The sequence below is a fragment of the Bos indicus genome, chromosome 7 (assembly GCF_029378745.1).
Source record: "Bos indicus isolate NIAB-ARS_2022 breed Sahiwal x Tharparkar chromosome 7, NIAB-ARS_B.indTharparkar_mat_pri_1.0, whole genome shotgun sequence".
Lineage (NCBI taxonomy): Eukaryota > Metazoa > Chordata > Mammalia > Artiodactyla > Bovidae > Bos > Bos indicus.
The window spans coordinates 90924209-90946240 of record NC_091766.1 but is presented as its reverse complement, the minus strand read 5'-3'; the positions used below and the strand labels follow the sequence as shown (position 1 = coordinate 90946240).

Genomic DNA, 22032 nt, shown 5'->3' with positions numbered 1-22032 from the left:
GTTGGTATGTCATCAAAACATATTTTCCTCCCAATAAACAAAGTATACTGTGCATTTTGGGGCTCCCCAGGCGGTGCAGTGGTAAAGAATCCACCTGCCAATGCAGGAGACACAAGAGAAGCAGGTTCAGTCCCTGGGCCAAGAAGATCCCCTAGAGGAGGAAATGGCAACCTGCCTCATTATGCTTGCCTGGGAAATTCCATGGACAGAGGAGCCTGGTGGGCTACAGTCCACGGGGTTGCAGAGAGTTGGACTGCAACGTGTGTGTGTGTGTGTGTGTGTGTGTGTGTGAGTGCACGTGCGCACACACACACACACACACATATACACTATGCATGTTATCCATAATCACTCTCCAACCCAAACATAAAGCTTTCCTCCAGTTATGGTCCTTTTTCTTTTTGGCCATTTTACATTAAAAATTGGAAAAACTATGGGATTTCCCTGCAGTTTCAGTGGTTAAGTATTCGCATTGCAATGCAGGGAATGCAGGTTCCATCCCTGCTCAGGAACTAAGATCCAACATGCCCTGGAGCAACTGAGCCTGCACTCACAACTACTGAGCCTAGGCACTCACTGAATTATTTAGTCTTGCCTTGAGGTCATGGAAATAATGAGTTTTGATAATAGTCTAAGTTTCAGTAAAAATATCACGTGTATATGGCTTATTATTTACCTGCAAATATTCTGCTATTAGCAAAACAGCTTTTAGTACCTAAACTGAAAAGTAGACACTTAAAATTAAGAGACTTCTGCAGTGGCTGCTGCTGCTGCTAAGTCGCGTCAAGTCATGTCTGATTCCGTGCGACCCCATAGACGGCAGCCCAACAGGCTCCTGTGTCCCTGGGGTTCTCCAGGCAAGAACACTGGAGTGGGTTTTGCCATTTCCTTCTCCAATCCATGAAAGTGAAAAGTGAAAGTGAAAGTGAAGTCGCTCAGTCGTGTCCGACTCTTAGCGGCCCCATGGACTGCAGCCCACCAGGCTCCTCCGTCCATGGGATTCTCCAGGCAAGACCCAAATATTTTTAAAAGCCTCAAAAAACCACTTACCATGAGAAATTTCTTCTTTATAGAAACATAGCTGGAATTTGTCTCACTATAACTTTCAGTACTTATTTCTATGACTATCCCCTAAAGTAATGCAAATGTTTTTTCTTCAAATAAATGACAGAAATTATGTCATTGAACAAATAATTATTCTGTGCCTATAGAAATGGTCTCTACTCCTTTGAAGCTTGCTCTTTAAAAACATTTCTCAATTCTTTCACATTAATATTTTAAACCATGATTTTTAGAATGTTAGCACACTTTTCGATGATTATCTTTGATGAGTTTCAGTTTTTTAATATCCCTACTAAAACATTAAATGAACTGAATATATGATTAAATCTCTAACTTTATTATGTGATTTTACATTATAGGGCATTATTTTCTATTACACTACTTATACAGATAAAATATACATTAAGATATTATTTTACACTGTATATTATATTTTCCCATTTAGACATGCATGCATTCAACACAGAATACCAAATGAGGCTTCTCTTCCTCTGTTGCTAATCTGACTCAACCAGAACAGTGCTTCTGGAAAGACATATTTGTGTTATTCTTATGATCACTGGAACTCAGATCAAATTAAGTTACTTTGCCTCTACGAGTTTACATTAACACCTAAAAGTAAAAAAGTCCTGCCTTACATATCTTACAGAGTTATAGGGAAACAATTAAAGTCAAAATTAAAGAATAATTTCAATTAAGAATGTTAATTTATTATATAATATAAACTGTAGTTTTCTATACAAATATAACAGAAATATAGATGCTATTATTATTTTTACTTATTTAGGAGTTCTATATACCCTTGACATTATTTTATATATGGCAATTATAACTTCAAATTTTCAAAGCAAGATTAGATAAAAAAACAACTTGTCTCCAAAGTTAACCAATGTGATGGTTTTCTGTGTGGTTTCCCTTGCCTCACCCTACAATTCATATCAACACATATAAATTATGAATATACTTGTATATATATATATATATTTGCTACTGCTGCTGCTGCTGCTGCTAAGTTGCTTCAGTCATGTCCAACTCTGTGCGACCCCATAGACGGCAGCCCGCCAGGCTCCTCCGTCCATGGGAGTTTCCAGGCAAGAGTACTGGAGTGGGGTGCCATTTCCTTCTCCAATGCATGAAAATCAAAAAGGAAAATGAAGTCGCTCAGTTATGCCAGACTCTTAGCGACCCCATGGACTGCAGCCTACCAGGCTCCTCCGTCCATGGGAGTTTCCAGGCAAGAGTACTGGAGTGGGTTGCTAGGATATTTTATTCTTTTTAATAATATTATGTAGGATAAGATTACATAATCTATTTTAGAGAAAACATCATCTTACTGCTTAAGTAGAAACTCTGTAGCTTATTCAGAGAAGGCAATGGCACCCAACGTCAGTACTCTTGCCTAGAAAATCCCATGGACCAAGGAGCCTGGTGGGCTGCAGTCCATGGGGTCGCTAGGAGTCAGACACGACTGAGCGACTTCACTTTCAGTTTTCACTTTCATGCATTGGAGAAGGAAATGGCAACCCACTCCAGTGTTCTTGCCTGGAGAATCCCAGGGACGGGAGAGCCTGGTGGGCTGCCGTATATGGGGTTGCACAGAGTCGGACACGACTGAAGTGACTTAGCAGCTGCAGCAGATGTAGCTTATTCTGTTTCTTGTTTTGCTTTGTTATTAATTAATATTGATGAACACCTGCTCCCAAGCCAGGTATTGCCCTAACCTGTACTTATGCGATTGACATTTTGGGCTCAAATTCAGTATGTACATATATCCTTATATTTCCTTTTGATTATTTTAGTCAACATTCATTTTCTTGAAATCCTAATTCTGACCTCAAATATTTCCATACCCTCTTCAAGCTTTGATGAGGCATATTTTTAATGAGCGTTCATTTCATATTTTCAACCAAGCTATTGATGGAACTGTTAAAAAGGATGTCAGCTTTAAGGGAGTCTTTCATACAGTTCAAAAATTCCTTTATCCAGATGGTATACTGTCCTCTAATTGTGTGGTAAGCATTTCTCCCTCTTCAAAAAAAATATAGTATTTAAAAAAATAAAAGAACAGGGGTGATAGGAGTCTGAATAACCACACGATAATAGTAACAGGGATGTTCACATCCTATTCTGGTGTTCCTTTTTAAAGACAGCATATCCAAGAAAAATTTATCTCGAGTGGTTTCCTGATGGATTGTGATTAGAGACTCATGATTTTGACACAACAAAGCTACTGGATTCAGGCAGAGAACAGAGGGTGATGGAGAGCATGGGGAACAAAATTTATTTCAAAGAAGTTACACATTGAGATTCCAGAGGAAGAGTATGATTACTGCAGGTCATGGCCCTGCACTGGATACCACTTTAGACAAGGGACAAAGAATTTTTAAAAGCACGGATAGGCCAAGACGTGACAACAAACTTTCTGTGGTCAGAGGCCTGGAATAGGCTCCCATCTTCAAGCTCAGTGAAACACGACCTTGGTTTCCTACACAATTCAATGTATTTGTTACCAATGACATTGCTCTGTGAGAAGTATTTGTATTCACATTTCTCTGCAGAACATATAAATGAATTCACATATAGATAATTAAAGGATAATATTTTTGTCATAAAAACAATAGAGACCAAAGAGAAAGTACACTACCTTTTCAGGACAAAGCACGTGGTAAAAGTACTTTTAGTAGGGCATGGAGGAAGAAGGAGATAAATTAAAGGTTTGAAATTAACATATACACATTACAATTATATATAAAGTAGATAAACAACAAGAACCTATTTTACAGAATAGGAAACTCTACTCAATATTCTGTGACAGCCTGTACAGGAAAAGAATCAGAAAAAGAATAGATATATGTATAGCATTCACTTTGCTGAACACTTGAAACTAACACAACACTGTAAATTACCTATAACCCAATTAGAAAATTGTTTAAAAAAATACCTTGAGCTTCTGGCTTAGGTGGGATGAGAAGTACAAGGGTGGTATCCTGAAACATTAGAATGACCCAAAGGCCGTAGCTAGTCAACATGTGGTTGTAGGAAAACAATGCAGAGGATGAGAAACTTTAAGCTAAATAAGGCTAACTGAATATGAAAGCGTGCATGTATATACTTTGTACCCTAAAATGTCATAATTCCAGTAAAAATGACTTGTAAACTTTAGTTCCCCATGAAGACGAAAAATATTGAATTGGATATTATTCAGGAAGGAACATGGTAGATGAGGGCAAAGAAAATCTCTCACTGTGGGGTCATGTGAGAGTTGGACTATAAAGAAAGCTGAGCACTGAAGAATTGATGCTTTTGAACTGCGGTGTTGGAGAAGGCTCTTGAGAGTCCCTTGGACTGCAAGGAGATGCAACCAGTCCATCCTAAAGGAAATCAGTCCTGAATATTCATTGGAAGGTTGAAGCTGAAACTCCAATACTTTGGCCACCTGATGCAAAGAGCTGATTCCTTGGAAAAGACCCTGAAGCTGGGAAAGATTGAAGGCAGGAGGAGAAGGGGACGACAGAGGATGAGATGGTTGGATGGCATCATCAACTCGATGGACCTGAGTTTGAACAAGCTCTGGGAATTGGTTATGGACAAGGAAGCCTGGTATGCTACAGCCCATGGGGTCAAAGAGTGGACAGGACTGAACGTTGAATTGAACTGAGACAGTTCAGAACATGTTCATCAAAGGACACTAGGGTACGCCGTCTCTCTTGCTCCCTCTTTTTTTTCCTTCCCTCCTCTTACTCTTCTGCCTTCACTGTTTGGGTTTCTGTATCTCCTCTTAGCCTCTGATTCCATTTTTTGAGAGATTCTGTTACTATCTGATTTCCATTCCTATTGTTACAATAAGGCTGCTAAGTCGCTTCAGTCATGTCCGACTCTGTGCAACCCCAGAGATGACAGCCCACCAGGCTCCCCCGTCCCTGGGATTCTCCAGGCAAGAACACTGGAGTGGGTTGCCATTTCCTTCTCCAGTGCATGAAAGTGAAAAGTGAAAGTGAAGTCGCTCAGTCGTGTCTGACTCCTAGGGACCCCAGGGACTGTAGCCCACCAGTCTCCTCTGTCCATGGGATTTTCCAGGGAAGAGTACTGGAGAGGGGTGCCATTTCCTTCTCCTACAATAAGGCATGGGGCTTCAAATCTAGACTTCAGAAGAAAAGGGTAAAGCAACCTTTCCAAGCTCATGTTCCTGAGGACACAATTAGGGGACTACTAAACCTTTCTGCTGTCCCATTGAAGCACTTCTTATAAATGAATTCCATGTGCTATACCCTATAGAGAACCACCCTATTTTCTCTTCATTCCTAAAAAACTGCCAAGCTGTTTCTTAGTATAACTTTGGAACTTTACTCTTCTTACAGTGTTTTTGCTAATTTATTCATCCTTTTTAAGAATCAATTTTTATTATTTTAGAATCAAGTAGGAAAGCTGGCAGGAAAGGAGCAGTGCGTGTGTGTACTTAGTCACTCGGCTGTGTCCAACTCTTTGCAGGCATTTGGATGTAGCCCTCCAGGCTCCTCTGTCCATGGGATTTTTCAGGCAAGAATACTGGAGTGGGGTTGCTATTTCCTTCTTCATGGAATCTTCCTGACCCAAGGATTGAACCTGCATCTCCTGTGTCTCCTGCTTTGCAGACTAATTCTTTACCTGCTAAGTCATAAAACTAATAACCATTATTTCTATCTCTACGATACACCAATGATTGATTCAGCTCTTAATTACATTCTTCAGTGCAATATAAGAAAATGCTTTCCAGACAGAAGCAAAGAGGTAGAATGAATTATAGAGTTTCATAATAAATTAACTGATAATGTTAACGAACCCATGTCCATTTCTAACCAAAATAGCCCATTTTCTCCCTTTAGCAAACCAATGATCATTTCCCAATGATCATTAAGTGAGATAAAGAGGGGTATATTTTTTCTCTGTCACAGTATCACATGGCCATGTTATGCCCTAGCTGATGAACTACTCTGTCCCAAACTACACCTAACTCTGAAAAGTAACATCCAGATGTTGGGGGAAATAAGTCTACTTGCCTGAATACGTTTAGGTGAACTAAGCCACTGAGCAATGACAATGGGTTCTCACTCAATTTTTAGTAAAAGTATTTTCCGTATATATTATGCCCATCCTGCTGTTCTCAGAGCATTTATCCAATGAGGAACATGTTAAATTTGTATTGCTGTGTGACAAACTACCACAGGCTTAGCAACGTAGGGAAAAGAAATGTAAGTTATCTCACAGTTTCTACAGGTTAGAAGTCTGGACCATTCTTAGCTGGGTCCTTTGCTTGGGATTTGACAAGGCAGTAAACAAGACGTCAGCCAGAGCCATGGTCTTATCTGAGGCTTGAGACCCTCTTCTAAGCTCATGCAGTCATTGGCAGAATTCATTTATCTGCAGCTGGATAACTCATGGTGTCTTACTCTTCCAATCCAGTGTGAGTTATAGTCACTCAGTCGTGTCCAACTCTTTGTGACCCCATGGACTGTAGTCCGACAGGCTTCTCTGTCCATGGGATTCTCCAGGCAAGAATACTGGAGTGGGTTGCCATTTCCTTCTCCAGGGGATCTTCCCGACACTGGGATTGAACACATGTCTTCTGCATTGCAGGCAGATTCTTTACCATCTGAGCCACCAGGAGAACCTATTATTAAGACACATTCCTAAATATAAAGACAGGTCAACTTAAAAAGTATCAGCTGATACATGCTTGACTTTATCATATAATCTATAGACAATATATTAGAATATGTAATGAATCCATTCACCTTTTCCAAAGGCATACCGGAGACAGAAGTAGCAATACAGTTATAAATGACAATCATCAATCAGATGAAATAATTTAGATGAAGCCTATCTCTCTCGAAGAGATAGGGACTGGGCAAGTGGTCAGGAAGAACTGACCACTTTTTTAACTTTGCATGAAAAATAATGTTCAGTTCCATGTTGCTGAACGTCATTCTGTTTTTGCCAAATAAATCCTCTACTTCAGATTGCTGTCCAAATGCTTTATTAAAACCCCACTTCTGGCCTTTTTTTGGAATCTGTTACTTTTGTTGCCACCTCCCGATTGCTGTCCTCTGAAGCATCTACTTTTCCTCTGTCCCCTGAAGCCTCAATTGCCTTCCCGCTGTCCCTAGAATTAGCAGTATCCTTCAAATCCAACAGCAGAGAGCATTTCTGAATTCTAGACCCTTTTTTAAGAGCCCGTCTGATTAGTTCAAGCTCACTCAGAATTCGAAATGACTCGAAGTTAACTAATTAAAGGAGTCATAATCACAACTGCAAAAATTCTATCACTTTTACCATATAATTTAATTTACTCATGAGAGAGACAGCCTCACAACTCAGAAGTCCCATCTACCCTCAAGGAGAAGGAACTATACAGGACATGCCCTTCAGCCAGTAGGAATCTTAGGGGATATCTTAGAATTCTGCCTACCATAAGAAGAAAAGTCAAATTACTTTAATAATTCAGCAGCAGAATTTTACAGCAATAATTTAGCATTCAAGTGTGTCATAGTCCCTCAGTCTAAAACTGCTGTATTAATATTTTTTACCAATTTATTCCATTCTTTAATTTCAAAAAAAAAATCTTTCTTCCCATCTTCCATCACGCTCTCCCCTCTCACCCAAGTCCTTGCTATCACTTATTCTCTCCTGCTATGATCTCGAGCTGCTGAGAAGATCACCTTTGGAAGGGCAGAACATTGGAACTTGCGTGGTCTGACACCATGCCTCTGGCCTCATTAGTGAATGCAGTCGTGCAGAGAAAAGAAATAAATCATTCTAGTGACTACTCCATGTCAGAAGTACCTTCACTTACATGAAATTAGAACATTAGCATGAGTCCTGGAAAAAAAAAAAAAAAAGCCTCATTCCACTTAGAAATGCTCTCTACAGTTCAGTTCAGTTCAGTCGCTCAGTCATGTCTGACTCTTTGCAACCCCATGGACTGCAGCATGCCAGGCTTCCCTGTCCATCACCAACTGCCAGAGCTTACTCAAACTCACATCCATTAAGTTAATGATGCCATTCAAACATCTCATCCTCTGTCGTCCCCTTCTCCTCCTGCCCTCTATCTTTCCCAGCATCAGGTCTTTTCCAATGAGTCAGTTCTTCACACCAGGTGGCCAAAATATTGGAGCTTCAGCTTCAGCATCAATCCTTCCAAAGGATATTCAGGACTGATTTCCTTTAGGATGGACTGGTTGGATCTCCTTTCTGTCCAAGGGACTCTCAAGAGTTTTTCTCAACACGACAGTTCAAAAGCATCAATTCTTCGGCACTCAGCTTTCTTTATAGTCCAGCTCTTACATCCATCCATGACTACTGGAAAAACCGCAGCTTTGACTATATGGACCTTTGTCAGCAAAGTAATGTCTGTCCTTTTTAATATGCTAAGTTTGTCATGACTTTTCTTCCAAGGAGCAAGCATCTTTTAATTTCATGGCTGCAGTCACCATCTGCAGTGATTTGGGAGCCCCCAAAAAATAAAGTCTGTCATTGTTTCCACTGTTTCCCCATCTATTTGCCATGAAGTGATGGGACCAGATGCCATGATCTTTGTTTTTTGAATGCTGAGTTTTAAGCCAACTTTTTCACTCTCCTCTTTCACTTTCATCAAGAGGCTCTTTAGGTCTTCACTTTCTAACATAAGGGTGGTGTCATCTGCATATCTGAGGTTATTGATGCTTCTCCCAGAAATCTTGATTCCAGCTTGTACTTCATCCAGCCTGGCATTTCATATAATGTACTCTACATATAAGTTAAATAAGCAGGGTGACAATATACAGCCTTGAAATACTCCTTTCCCAATTTGGAACTAGTCTTTGGTTCTATGTCCAGTTCTAACTGTTGCTTCTTGACCTGCATACAGATTTCTCAGGAGGCCAGTCAGATGGTCTGGTATTCTCACCTCTTAGAAGAATTTTCCACAGTTTGCTGTGATCTACACAGTCAAAGGCTTTGGCATAGTCAATAGAGAAGAAGTAGATGGACAGGGAAGCCTGGTGGGCTGCCGTCATTGGGGTCGCACAGAGTCGGACACGACAGAAGCGACTTAGCAGCAGCAGCAGCAGATGTTTTTCTGGTATTCTCTTTCTTTTTCAACAATCCAACAGATGTTGGCAGTTTGATCTCTGATTCCTCTGCCTTTTCTAAATCCAGATTGAACATCTGGAAGTTCTTGATTCACGTACTTTGAAGCCTGGCTTGGAGAATTTTGAGCATTACTTTGCTAGCATGTGAGATGAGTGCAATTATGCGGTCATTCACACATTCTTTGGCATTGCTTCTCTTTAGGACTGGAATGAAATCTGACCTTTTCCAGTCCTGTGGCCACTACTGAGTTTTCCAAATTTGCTGGCATATTTAATGCAGCACTTGAAAAGCATCATCTTTTAAGATTTGAAATAGCTCAACTGGAATTCCATCACCTCCACTGGTTAATAATCATCTAACCTACTCCATTCCTGATTTTTATGGCATCTACACAATGCCTAAAGTGAGCTTTCTGAGGCGTAAGACCTTGCTGCCTCAATTTTTTAAATAGCCACAGATTTAGTACAGCAGAAAGAGTAAAGCATTTTATTCATTGATATATTGATATATATTCATTCTTTTAATTTGGCATTCAAGGCTCTCTATACATAAACTCACACACATATTTTTCAAAAGTTTTCAACTCCTGATCTTCAATTCCACTTCGTCTCAGTCAGTCAGAATGTCACTATGGCCTTCGTTTCTGTAGAGTGGCACCTCTAAATTTGACGTATGTCATCCGTAAATGGACCATCTCGGTACACCACCACTTGATCTGTGAAATCTTTGATGATTTAGCTCACTCTACATGGGGATGCAAAGAGTCAGACATGATTGAGTGACTAACACTTTTCTTTATACTTTCATCACTAAAAGGTCCATGTCAGTGCCCTGGCATTTCATCGTTAGAATCTCTGGTGATTCAGCTCACTCCCCGTCACACCAGCTGGGAGTGATACCTGCATCTTTCGGTATTCATATTACTTTTTGTGTTTCTCAATTATGTTTTGTGTGTGTGTGTTCTACATACTACTGAAGTTACTTATATTGACATTTTACTTCTCCTATTTGATTTTAAGATTCTTAGGAAGGATATTTGTATATCCTACAAAGTCTGACACACACAGCAGAAACTAAGTAAATACATATTTCTTTAAAAGAATCAAAAAGTTCTCATAAAACTTCTCTTAATGCTTAAAAATATAGTCAATAATTTTATATTTTGATATTTTCTGTAACTTTAGAAAATTTCTTTTAAAAAAAGAATTTATGAACTGTTAATTCTCTCTTGTTACAAAGACCCCTTTTTGAGAGGTTAACACTTGGAAACCAATGATGCTTTGCATTTTATTGATTTCCACTTATGTGTGTTCTTCTATCTAATCAATAGTGCAAAATATAAATTAGAGGAAAATATTTAATAAGGAATAAAATGTTACATCATTTTTCAATTGGATATGATGTGCCATATATCCTATATTCTTTCTCATGATGCATTTTCCAACTAAAATTTAAAATGAAAATAAACTAAAAGGCCTCTTTTAGTGCCTGTTATTGATAATACTATGTGCCAAAGGAATCCAAATGACCTAAGTTTTACACATTACAATTTCTCTTTTAGAATTAAAATATTTGTTTTAAAAGAAAATATTTTACAAAATTTTATTTACTCAGTTGCAATTATTTATGGTGATGAGGTGGGAAAGATGAAATAAAAAACTAATAGAAGTTTTCTATTCAGACTGCTGATTACTTTCCTTGTTTTGACCTTCCTATGGCAGATATTTAAATTTTGTTTGCTTTCTTTACAGGGAGCACTTAAACATTTAGCTTACCTAAGATGCAATGACCTGAATAATAGAAGCAGAGAAAACTGCTAATTTAGAGATTTTAAATGGATAAACCTTGTAAATGGATTACGGAAATTGAAACATAACAAATCAGCTTTAATCATGCAGTTAATGAACTTCCACAATTTAACTGTGAACTTTTCAAATGTTGGGTTATGTTTATATTTAAAGTCAAGTATGCAGAAGCCAAGGGTACATAAGACATAACTCAAAAGTCTTCGTACCTTTCAGAGACTTCTGATATTTCCTTTGAATTTATATTTTTTGCACACAGGTCCCAAGTAGATCGTGGACTATTTTATTTAAATTTTGATCAGAACTTGACTTCCTACTATAGAATTATTCGAGGCAGAGATTTGTGCCTTGAAATTCATTTCTTTTTCAACTGTTGCAACTTACATGTAAGGTAGTCAATAAACATCCAGTAAATGAAACTGTGTAGTGCCTTGGAACTAAACTACTATTTTTCAACTTGATTACTACAGTGAACATACGGAGCATGAACCCTGCCCTAAAAATTCTCATCATCTCTCTCATCATTACCTGTTAAAGCATTTCATCATAGCTTGAATCCTTTATGTTAGAGATTGGCTGGGGCCTGGAATAAAGAATGAAAATGTGACAAATGGCCACTTATTGGTCATTAACTATCATGATTAGAGCAGCCTGCCTCTCAGAGTGAGGGTCAACATTAAGAAATGAAACCATCCCTTAGAATATCCTCTTGATAGGAATGAAGCTGTTCATTATCTGATCATTAGGGTCCATGCCAAATAAAACACGTTATTTCACACAACCGAAGTCCTAATTATTCATTTAGTCATTGGCTTAAATGGGAAGCAATGAAAAAAGCAAATAACTAAGCAACTGTACAATCTTCAGATCCCCATCTAAGTGCAGGATGATACTTAATGCTAAAAAATAGCTCATGGCAAAAAAGTATTAAAAGTGACTGAGAGATCACATGTGGCACCCAATACCCAATCACATATGGAAACTTTAGTTATCAGTTCAGCTCAAAATTGCAATAACAAGTTACTATTTTGCCTCACTATCAAAATAATGAATATCTAAGAATTAACCTCAAATGCTTAAAAAGGAATTTATTTTTTAAAATTATAAGCATATAAACTAAAGAATTATCATATTTAGGAATGATGAGAATTGGAAAGGAGTAGAATATAGCAAATTATGTTAGAGACGCAGATGATACTAACCTAGAGAGATAATATGGACGTCTGTGACAAAAGTGACATAATTTTTTTTCTACTGGTAAATATCTTGATGACAGCAACAATATTTTTTAATTAGGTAATGGAGAATTCTGAGTTCTCAAATTGTTTAATTTACTTATTTGAATTGCAGGCTAATTACTTTACAATATTGTAGTGGTTTCTGCCATACATTCACATGAATCAGCCATGGGTGTACATGTGTCCCCCATTCTGAATCCCCCTCCCACCTCCCTCCCCATTCCATCCCTCATTTTGTGACTTTGGAAAAAACAAGTCACATGAGGCTCAGTTTCCTTACAAACAAAAACTGATTATCACTACCTGTCTTACCTTATTGGGTTACTGGGAGGAATTAAGAAGCTGCTTTAGGAAATAGATGGGGAAACAGTGGAAACAGTGTCAGACTTTATTTTGGGGGGCTCCAAAATCACTGCAGATGGTGACTGCATCCATGAAATTAAAAGACGCTTACTCCTTGGAAGAAAAGTTATGACCAACCTAGACAGTATATTCAAAAGCAGAGACATTATTTTGCCAACAAAGGTCCGTCTAGTCAAGGCTATGGTTTTCCCAGTGGTCATGTATGGATGTGAGAGTTGGACTGTGAAGAAAGCTGAGCGCCAAAGAATTGATGCTTTTGAACTGTGGTGTTGGAGAAGACTCTTGAGAGTCCCTTGGACTGCAAGGAGATCCAACCAGTCCATTCTGAAGGAGATCAGCCCTGGGTGTTCTTTGGAGGGAATGATGCTAAAGCTGAAACTCCAGTACTTTGGCCACCTCATTCGAAGAGTTGACTCATTGGAAAAGACTCTGATGCTGAGAGGGATTGGGGGCAGGAGGAGAAGGGGACGACAGAGGATGAGATGGCTGGATGGCATCTCTGACTCGATGGACGTGAGTCTCAGTGAACTCCGGGAGTTGGTGATGGACAGGGAGGCCTGGCGTACTGCGATTCATGGGGTCACAAAGAGTCAGACATGACTGAGCGACTGAACTTAGACACTTAAAACTATTTTTGGAACATAAAGGGCTGGATGAATTACAAATAACCTCACTCATCTCCTTGGCTCAGATCCTTGAACTGCTGTCTGGAGAAGACGACCTAACTGCTAGAAGAGATAATACTGAAAAGAATCTTGATATGTTCTTTGGTTCCTTGGCCTTACTTGTCCAGGTTGAGTACTTGAGGTGCTGAACTAGGGTATACACTTTTAAAAACATCCTTTTCCTTTTCTGTTGATCTGTCCTCCTCTTCCTCCTTGAGAATTAGTTTTTGATCTACAGAGCTAGAAGAGACTTGGTGGGGCCCAGGAGAGATAAAAACAAATAACAAAAAAGCCAAAGGTTTCAAGTTTTCTTAAGAGTTCCTGGTGATGATGAAAGGGAACCTTAGTCTCCTTCTAAGTGAGTGTCTAGTTCAGGTCACATAAAAGTAGAAATGAGGTCATAAATGCAAAACTAAACCACATCTGGAAATTTAAAGTGCATATTTGTTTCTTAGATCTCTCTATAACCTGAGAGCATCTGAGGGAATCCTCAGGGAAAGTGGCCTGTGAGGGTAATGGAACGCTGGGACTGCTCTCTAGTCCTACGGTCCAGTCAAGGTTCATCCCAGAGCCCCACAATCAAGGCAATAAAAGTGTTGGATGAAGGACAAAGAACACGGTGTGGGAACCAGATCACACAAGGTGGGGTAGGAGAAAAATCTGCTTTCAACGGAAAGAAGAAAACCAAACAAGTGGTTGAATCATATGGAGAACAGTGTGGAGATTCCTTAAAAAACTGGAAATAGAACTGCCTTATGATCCAGCAATCCCACTGCTGGGCATACACACTGAGGAAACCAGAAGGGAAAGAGACACGTGTACCCCAATGTTCATCGCAGCACTGTTTATAATAGCCAGGACATGGAAGCAACCTAGATGTCCATCAGCAGACGAATGGATAAGAAAGATGTGGTACATATATACAATGGAATATTACTCAGCCATTAAAAAGAATTCATTTGAATCAGTTCTAATGAGGTGGATGAAACTGGAGCCTATTATACAGAGTGAAGTAAGCCAGAAGGAAAAACACCAATACAGTATACTAACGCATATATATGGAATTTAGAAAGATGATAACAATAACCCTGTGTACAAGGCAGCAAAAGAGACACTGATGTATGGAACAGTCTTATGGACTCTGTGGGAGAGGGTGGGAAGATTTGGGAGAATGGCATTGAAACATGTAAAATATCATGTATGAAACGAGATGCCAGTCCAGGTTCGATGCACGATACTGGATGCTTGGGGCTAGTGCACTGGGACGACCCAGAGGGATGGTATGGGGAGGGAGGAGGGAGGAGGGTTCAGGATGGGGAGCACATGTATACCTGTGATGGATTCATTTTGATATTTGGCAAAACTAATACAATTATGTAAAGTTTAAAAATAAAATAAAATTTTAAAAAAATACATTAAAAAAAGAAACAAAGATATACTGGAATAAGTTGTCAAAAAAGATACTGTGGACAGTTTCTAGGCAACATATGAATCCAAAAATGACAGAAAGGCAAAATTAAGGATCCTAACTACTGAAGGGACAGAAAATACAAATTCTATGATAAATGAGGGAATAAATGTTCCTCGGTGATGTAAAGAGCAGAGAAAGAGAAGAGTTAAGAGGCCTCCAGAACAAGGAGCCAGGATTAGCTTCATAGGCATTGACCCACACAGTCAGTCACAAAGGGCCCTCACTTGCTCTAATGCTCTGCTGTCACCATCTTAAAATTCCTCATCATTTATGAACAAGAAATTCTGCATTTTCATTTCATTTCAATTTGTGGGCCCACAAATTAGGTAGCCAATCTGTCAAGAAGTCTTTAGAGGTATCCTTCTGTCCTGCATGTAAGACCTTGTATAAGCTTCTTTCTGGATATGTTATAATAATCAAACTAGAGCAGTGGATTGGAGTGGGAGGTGGGAGGGAGATTCAAGAGGGAGGTAACATACATATACCTATGGTTGATTCATATTGTTTCATGTGAGAAACCAACACAGTATTATAAAGCAATTATCCTCCAATTAAAAATAAATAAATTTTTTAAAAAATCAACTCACTACATGCTGACTCTGGAGAGAAACAATTCTCCAAAGTCAGCAAACTCTTTATGGGGAGGGGACATAGGAACTGGCAGCAAGACAGGGATAAGAGATGGGGAAACAACAGCAAGAAAAAAAAAATTATTGTAAAAGTATCTTGATATATTAAGAATAAACTTCCTTCATCTATGAATTATCAATGCAACTATTTTCACAAATATCCCAGGGTAAAATCAATAGGCAAAAGAAATTTTCAAATATTTTTATTTTCTAATTAAAACAAAAAAAGCTCCCCAACACAATAATTATGCCACGTTTACATTGACCAAGCCTTTAAGCAGTCTTTTTTATCAATTAAATAATTAATTTGAAGGATATAAATGGTGCATTTTGTTACTGTTTTTTAGGAAAGAGAAACTTATAGATTTATTTTTAACCTCTTTTTTTTAACCATTTACGCCAATTGTTGTTGCTGTTCAGTCACTAAGTAATGTTCACCTCTGCAATCCAAAGGACTGCAGCATGACAGGCTTCCCTGTCCTTCACCATCTCCCTGAGTTTGCTCAAACTCAAGTCCATTGAGTCAGTGATGCTATTTAAGCATCTCATCCTATGCCACCCCCTTTTCTTCTGCCGTCAATCTTTCCCAGCATTAGAGTCCTTTCCAGTCAGTTGACTCTTCCCATCAGGTGGCAAACATATTGGACCTTCAGCTTCAGCATTAGTCCTTCCAAAGAATATATAGGATAGATTTCCATTAGGATTGACTTGTCAGATCTCCTTGCAGTGCAAGGAACTCTCAAGAGTCTTCTCCAGCACCACAGTTCAAAACCATCAATTCTTTGGCGCTCAACCTTCTTTACAGTCTAGTTCTCACATCTATACATGATTACTGGAAAAACCATAGCCTTGACTAGACAGACCTTTGTTGGCAAAGTGATGTCTCTACTTTTTAACATGCTATCTAGATTTGTCATAGCTTTTCTTCCAAGGAGCAAGCTTCTTTTAATTTCATGGCTGCAACCACCATGCTCAGTGATTTTGGAGCCCAAGAAAATTAAATTTGTCAATCATTAAAAAAAAAAAAAACTAATAGATTATGAAAAAAAATAGTTTCCATTTTAAGATGCCAGATCACAACAGATGATTTAGAGAAAAGTCTGTCTTGTTCAATGATATAACACAAGTATGTCTTCTTATAAACAGTGTCAGAAAAGGAGAGTTTTTTTTTTGAGCTAACTTCATTTCTCCATTGATCAGCAGTTTTGATTTTGATGGCGTGAAAAACAAGTCATTTTCTACCAAAGTAAGACTTCAGAGTCAGACTATTCATCTTTTTATATTGAATGGCCACTAGTTTTTATTTCCATCCAGCCCAGTCTATCTCAAAAAGGTACCTAATTGCATAGCTTAAAGACCTTAGGAAAATTTCACCATATTCATAAAAACACCAATCCTGTGAAAAGTCTATTTTAGTCTGTTTTCTCAGGAATTGAATGACCTTTATTGGACAATTCTGCAAACCTCGAGAAGCAGATCTGATGTAGAGTTGACTGGTGTCACTGTCCTGCTTATAGCAGAACATGACCATCAGTCAAGGATGGAGCAAAAGTTCTATGATGAAACACACATGGCAAAGGCTATTGCCTTGAGATAATCTTCTAGGACATTATCTATCCTTTTGTGTTGGTATAAAGGATCAAACCCTGAATGAAATGTTATTAAGTCTTGCTTTTAGAAGTAGAGTAGAAAACAGGATTCCTTTTTGATTTATTTATATTTTTAAAATCTAGAGTAAAGACAAACTATGCACATTTTTCCAGGCCATAGAAATAAGATAAGGATAGTTACAGACTTCTCAATTCTTATCTTTCTTTAACACTCTTGAAAATAAAAATATACTAACCCTAAGAAGATACAGTTTATCTCTGTATGGTACATGTCAACTGTTGTGTGGGGCTCTGGGATGAATCTTGACTAGACCACGGGACTAGAGAGCAGTCAATCATGATAAGTCCAATCACACCTTTCTGTAAGATACATGTATGCCATTCTTCTGATAGCTAATAGGAGCCAGTAGGCTCCAAAGAAATATAGAGTTCACCTGATATGCTGAACTTGCCTAAATAACATTTTGCCAATTTAGAATGTATATAATAATCTTCAGGTTTCACCTTAAGTAGAGCTCTGATTAATTTCTCACTGCCATTTTGGTCTTTCCCATGACAATGTGATAGTATATAAACAGATGCGAGCCTATGAATAACAGAAGCATTTAGCATACGCCTGGGACAAAAACAGCAGAGTTCTTACATTTATGGAGCAAGCTTGGGGATGAGTCTAAACAAGATCATGGCTGGTCCCTCATCCTTGGGGAACAAGTACATTAAAAGAGGTATTATTTTAAAATATCTTTTAGTGTTTCACCATTGTAATTCTTCTTTTCATAATGCCATCCATAACTCCAACGTTTTCTCTTAAAGAAAGGGTTGAACAGGGGCCACTTTTGGTGACTATGTCTCAGAAAATAAATTGTTCTTTCAATGCCTCTAATGTCTATGTTTCTATCTATATTTCTGTCTTTAAAGGTTTTTGAGTAGTTAGAACAATGGACATACAACACTTAACACTTTCCAAACATCTTTTAAGCAAAGTCTTGATAATGTGATTGAACGTGAAAGTGAAAGTCACTCAGTCTTGTCCTACTCATTGCTACCCCATGGAGGACATAGTCCTTGGAATTCTCCAGGCCAGAGTACTGGAATGGGTAGCCTTTCCCTTCTCCAGGGGATCTTCCCAACCCAGGGATTGAACCCAGGTCTACCACATTGCAGGTGGACTCTACCCACTGAGCCACAAGGGAAGCCCAAGAATACTGGAGTAAGTAGCCTATTCCTTCTCCAGTAGATCTTCCTGATCCAGGAATCGAACCAGGGTCTCCTGCATTGTGGGTGAACTCTTTACAAACTGAGCTATGAGGGAAGCCCTCAGTGTGATCGAAACTTAGCCCAAAGGATGTATCCAAGAAGTATTTCACCAAGGAAGTCAGTGAGTTGATAGAGGTTTGTTTAGAAACAAACCAGATTTTCAGCTACACTGACAAAGAAAAAGCAGAATTCACCAATGGTGTCAAGGTGACTTGATATGCTGGGAAAGGAAGATTTAAGGGTATAGTTTACGCATAGGGACACTGGACTTCCTAGAGTTTGGTTTAACTAGTCCATACAGTTGAGATATCTAAGGAGCACCTAATTTAGAGCATGATCTACTAAAAATATGACAAAATTGGTTTTATATTAGTTTGTTCTATGAATCTACAGTCTCTTTTTATTTGTAAGTTGACTAACAGAATCCCAGTAATTACTATTGACGAAAGGTCCTACTAGACTTAGATTATGCTAGATAGAAAAATCTTAATATCCTTACATACCCAGGGAGTGCTGAAATGTGAGACCTTGTCCCTTTCTCAAATTATAACCATAACCAACTAATGATTCATAAGACTCTAAAGGCATGTCATCCTAGAAAGCAATTTATGAACGCAAGCAGTGCTCAAGTGAAGAGGAACCAAAATGTTCCATGACTCTTGGCTGTTTTGTAGGATTTAAATAAAGGGGAAATCATTCCATTTAGAAACAAGAAAAAGTCATGTGATGACATGTGAAAGAACAGAGAAGAACAACAGAGTTTTGCTTGATCAGATCAACTCTATGCTCCTTCATTTCTATTTTTCATATATCCACTTTATAATATCTGGAAAAAATAAGCATTCTTTTAAAAAATTAGAGAGAATTTGAATACGCCTATGTCACTGAGATTATTTTGACACCCTGTCATTTAGGTTGATTTTTCATAATGTAAGTATGATATTCATTTATAACCAGTAGCTATTGATCCTTATTTTCTAAGCAAAAAAAAAAATCATAGTGAACAAAACATACATTCTCTACTCTCAAGGATTCACAGCTCAGATAAAAAGACAATTCAGTTTGCATCGTTAATGATATTTTATTCCTGTGAACATAATTCATGTCTTGAAAAAAAAACAGACATTTGCTACACATAATCTGACTTGGAAATTAAAGTGAATATTTGCTTTTTTGAAATGTGAAAAAAATGTAAAAATAATTTTAACTGAAACAAGTAAACAAGTGTGTTCTTATTAGATATAAACATCCAGAAGGATGAAAGTGAGAAGTGATAAAGAAAGCTCCACTAGGAAGGACTGGGCTGAAACTAAAGAGACGTTTTAAACAATTCCGACATGAGCAGGTCACATGTGTCAAGGAGTTTATGCTCTGCATTCTTGTTGCCATGACAGATTTTTGAAGATTTATTCAGATGACTATGTAGATCAATTCCAGCCAAATGTTGTATCAAATATGCCTTTCATGTTTATATATCCATGAATTAAAGTCTAAGGATTGCCATCAAGATCAAAAGACCAACAAAAAATAAAATGTCTCCCACAAAAGCCATTAAAGGAAACTTAATTAGCTCAGGTCTTTTCTCTCAAGGTACTTTCTCTTAAAATAGTTCTTAAATGAATGGTATTACTTTAGCATTTAAAGACCTATAATTTTTCCTTGACATCTTATTTGTTATAAAAGTAGTTTCTAAAATTTTTAATGAACTCTAGAAAGCCTTGTATTTAAAAATTATTTTTGGCATACAAACTTGGCATTGTGGCCTCAGAAGCATTTATTCATGATATTAATTATATACCATTTATATTCATTATGTATGCTAAGTCACTTCAGACATGTCCAACTCTTTGTGATCCTCTTGAACTGTAGTCCACCAGGCTCCTCTGTCCATGAAATTTTCCAGGCAAGAACACTGGAGTGGGTCACCATTTCCTTATCCAGGGAACCTTCCCAACTCAGGGATCGAACCAGGGTCTCCCGCATTGCAGGCAGACTCTTTACTGTCTGAGCCACTGGGGAAGCATCATTATTCATTATGGAAGAATATAGAAGCATCTATATTCATTACAGATGACAATGTCATCTATAGACGATCTAGGGACTAAACAACAACAAATATTCATTATATAACATCCACAGGAAATAGCTGAACTTCCTTTTTTACATGGGGTTGTAAAAGAAACCATGTTGATTATAGAAATTTTGGAAAATTCAGATCAACAAGGTGTGGTAGAGACAGAATCTTTGGGAGTCAGGCCATCTCTGAGAAAGGAGTAATATTTATGTGTGCATGCATGCTCAATCATGTCCAACTCTGTGGGCCTGTGGACTGTAGTCTGTCAGGCTCCTCTGTCCATGGAATTCTCCAGGCCAGAATACTGGAGTGGGTTGTCATTTCCTCCTCCAGGGGATCTTCCCAACCCAGGGATTGAACCTGCATTTCTTGGATCTCCTGCATTGCAGGCAGATTCTTTACCATTGTGCCCCTGGAGAAGTCTAATATTTATAAGCCAAGGAATCAATCCTAACTCAATTTTTACCTATTAAAATGATCATATCCTATAACAGTTATGAAATGGCAACCCACTACAGCATTGTTATCTGGAGAATCCCATGGACAAAGGAGCCTAGCAGGTTACAGTCCATGAATCACAAAGTCACAAAGAATCAGACATGACTGAAGCGACTTAGCACATATTAATATATTTTAATAGCTACATGATACCCCATTAAACAGATACAATATAAAAAATTTCATATAGCTGAATGTTCATTTGGCAATAGCTTTTGAGTTTTATAAAAAAATGCTGTGATTAATAGCTTTATATATTAATACCAATGCATATCTCCAACACTTCCTTTAAAAATGGATAAGTTTAATAAACTAGATATTTTAAAAGTTTTATCATTCCCTCCAAAAATATGTTGATATTTATTCCCACAAGTAAGATAAAAACATTGCCAACTATACTATGTTTATCATGGATCTCATATTTTTAATATGTTCCAGTAAAACAGAGCAAAGTGATATTTATTGTTGCTTAATTTGTATTTCATGAATATTTAAAGTAAGCCTTTTCCCAGGCCACAAAGAATGGACCTATCAAAAAACAGGATCACTGGTGCAAAATGTTATACGAAAGCAGACTTCTGGGACTACAGAGAGGCATGTGGGAAGTTCTGGGTGAGAGATGATATTCTGCATCTTGACCGGCTGTAAATTATATATCAATAAATTTGGCTTTAAAAAAAAAAGACCAGGGAGGAACTTCCTTGGTAGTTAAGAATTTGCCTGCCAATGCAAGGGACATGAATTCGAATCCTGGTTGGGGAACTCAGATCCCATATGCCATGGAGCAACTAAGCCCGCACGTCACAGCTATTGATACGTATGTTCTAGAGTCCGGGTGCTGATACGAGAGAAGCCCACACACTGCAACTAGAGAGAAAGCCTGTGCACTGCAATAGGAGCCCAAACGCTGAAACAAAGATCTAATGTAGCTTAGAAAAAGGTGGGGGAGGAGATTCTGACTATACACACTGGTAACACCAGAGATGGGAAATAAAATAGTGGATCAAAAGTTTAAATGTACAAATCAGGAAAATCATTTCAAAATAAAAGAACACTTGAATATACAGATTGAAATACCACATTGTACCCCATAATAAATTGATGTGGAATAATCAATACAAATACCTATTTTACCAAAGGTATGATGAGCTTTAACATAAATGAATATAACATGGATAAAAATTGTCACCTATGTGGCAGGAAAATTAAGCTGTTAAGTGAAAAAGAAAGAAAATTGTTGGTTTCATAGCTGTT

At 38.0% G+C, this 22032-nt stretch overlaps 1 long non-coding RNA gene across 3 annotated transcripts in view; it reads right to left on the bottom strand.

Annotated features, from left to right (window-relative positions):
* Window positions 1-22032, bottom strand: part of LOC139184229 (uncharacterized) — a 309385-nt gene that overhangs the window by 124410 nt on the left and 162943 nt on the right. The window contains exon 1 of one of the 3 annotated variants that reach the window (XR_011567806.1): window positions 11502-12044. The exons of the other annotated variants lie outside the window; for them this stretch is intronic. This is a non-coding gene — a long non-coding RNA (uncharacterized lncRNA). Of the gene's footprint in view, window positions 1-11501; window positions 12045-22032 lie in introns of those variants that run through there. 3 annotated transcript variants of the gene reach the window in all.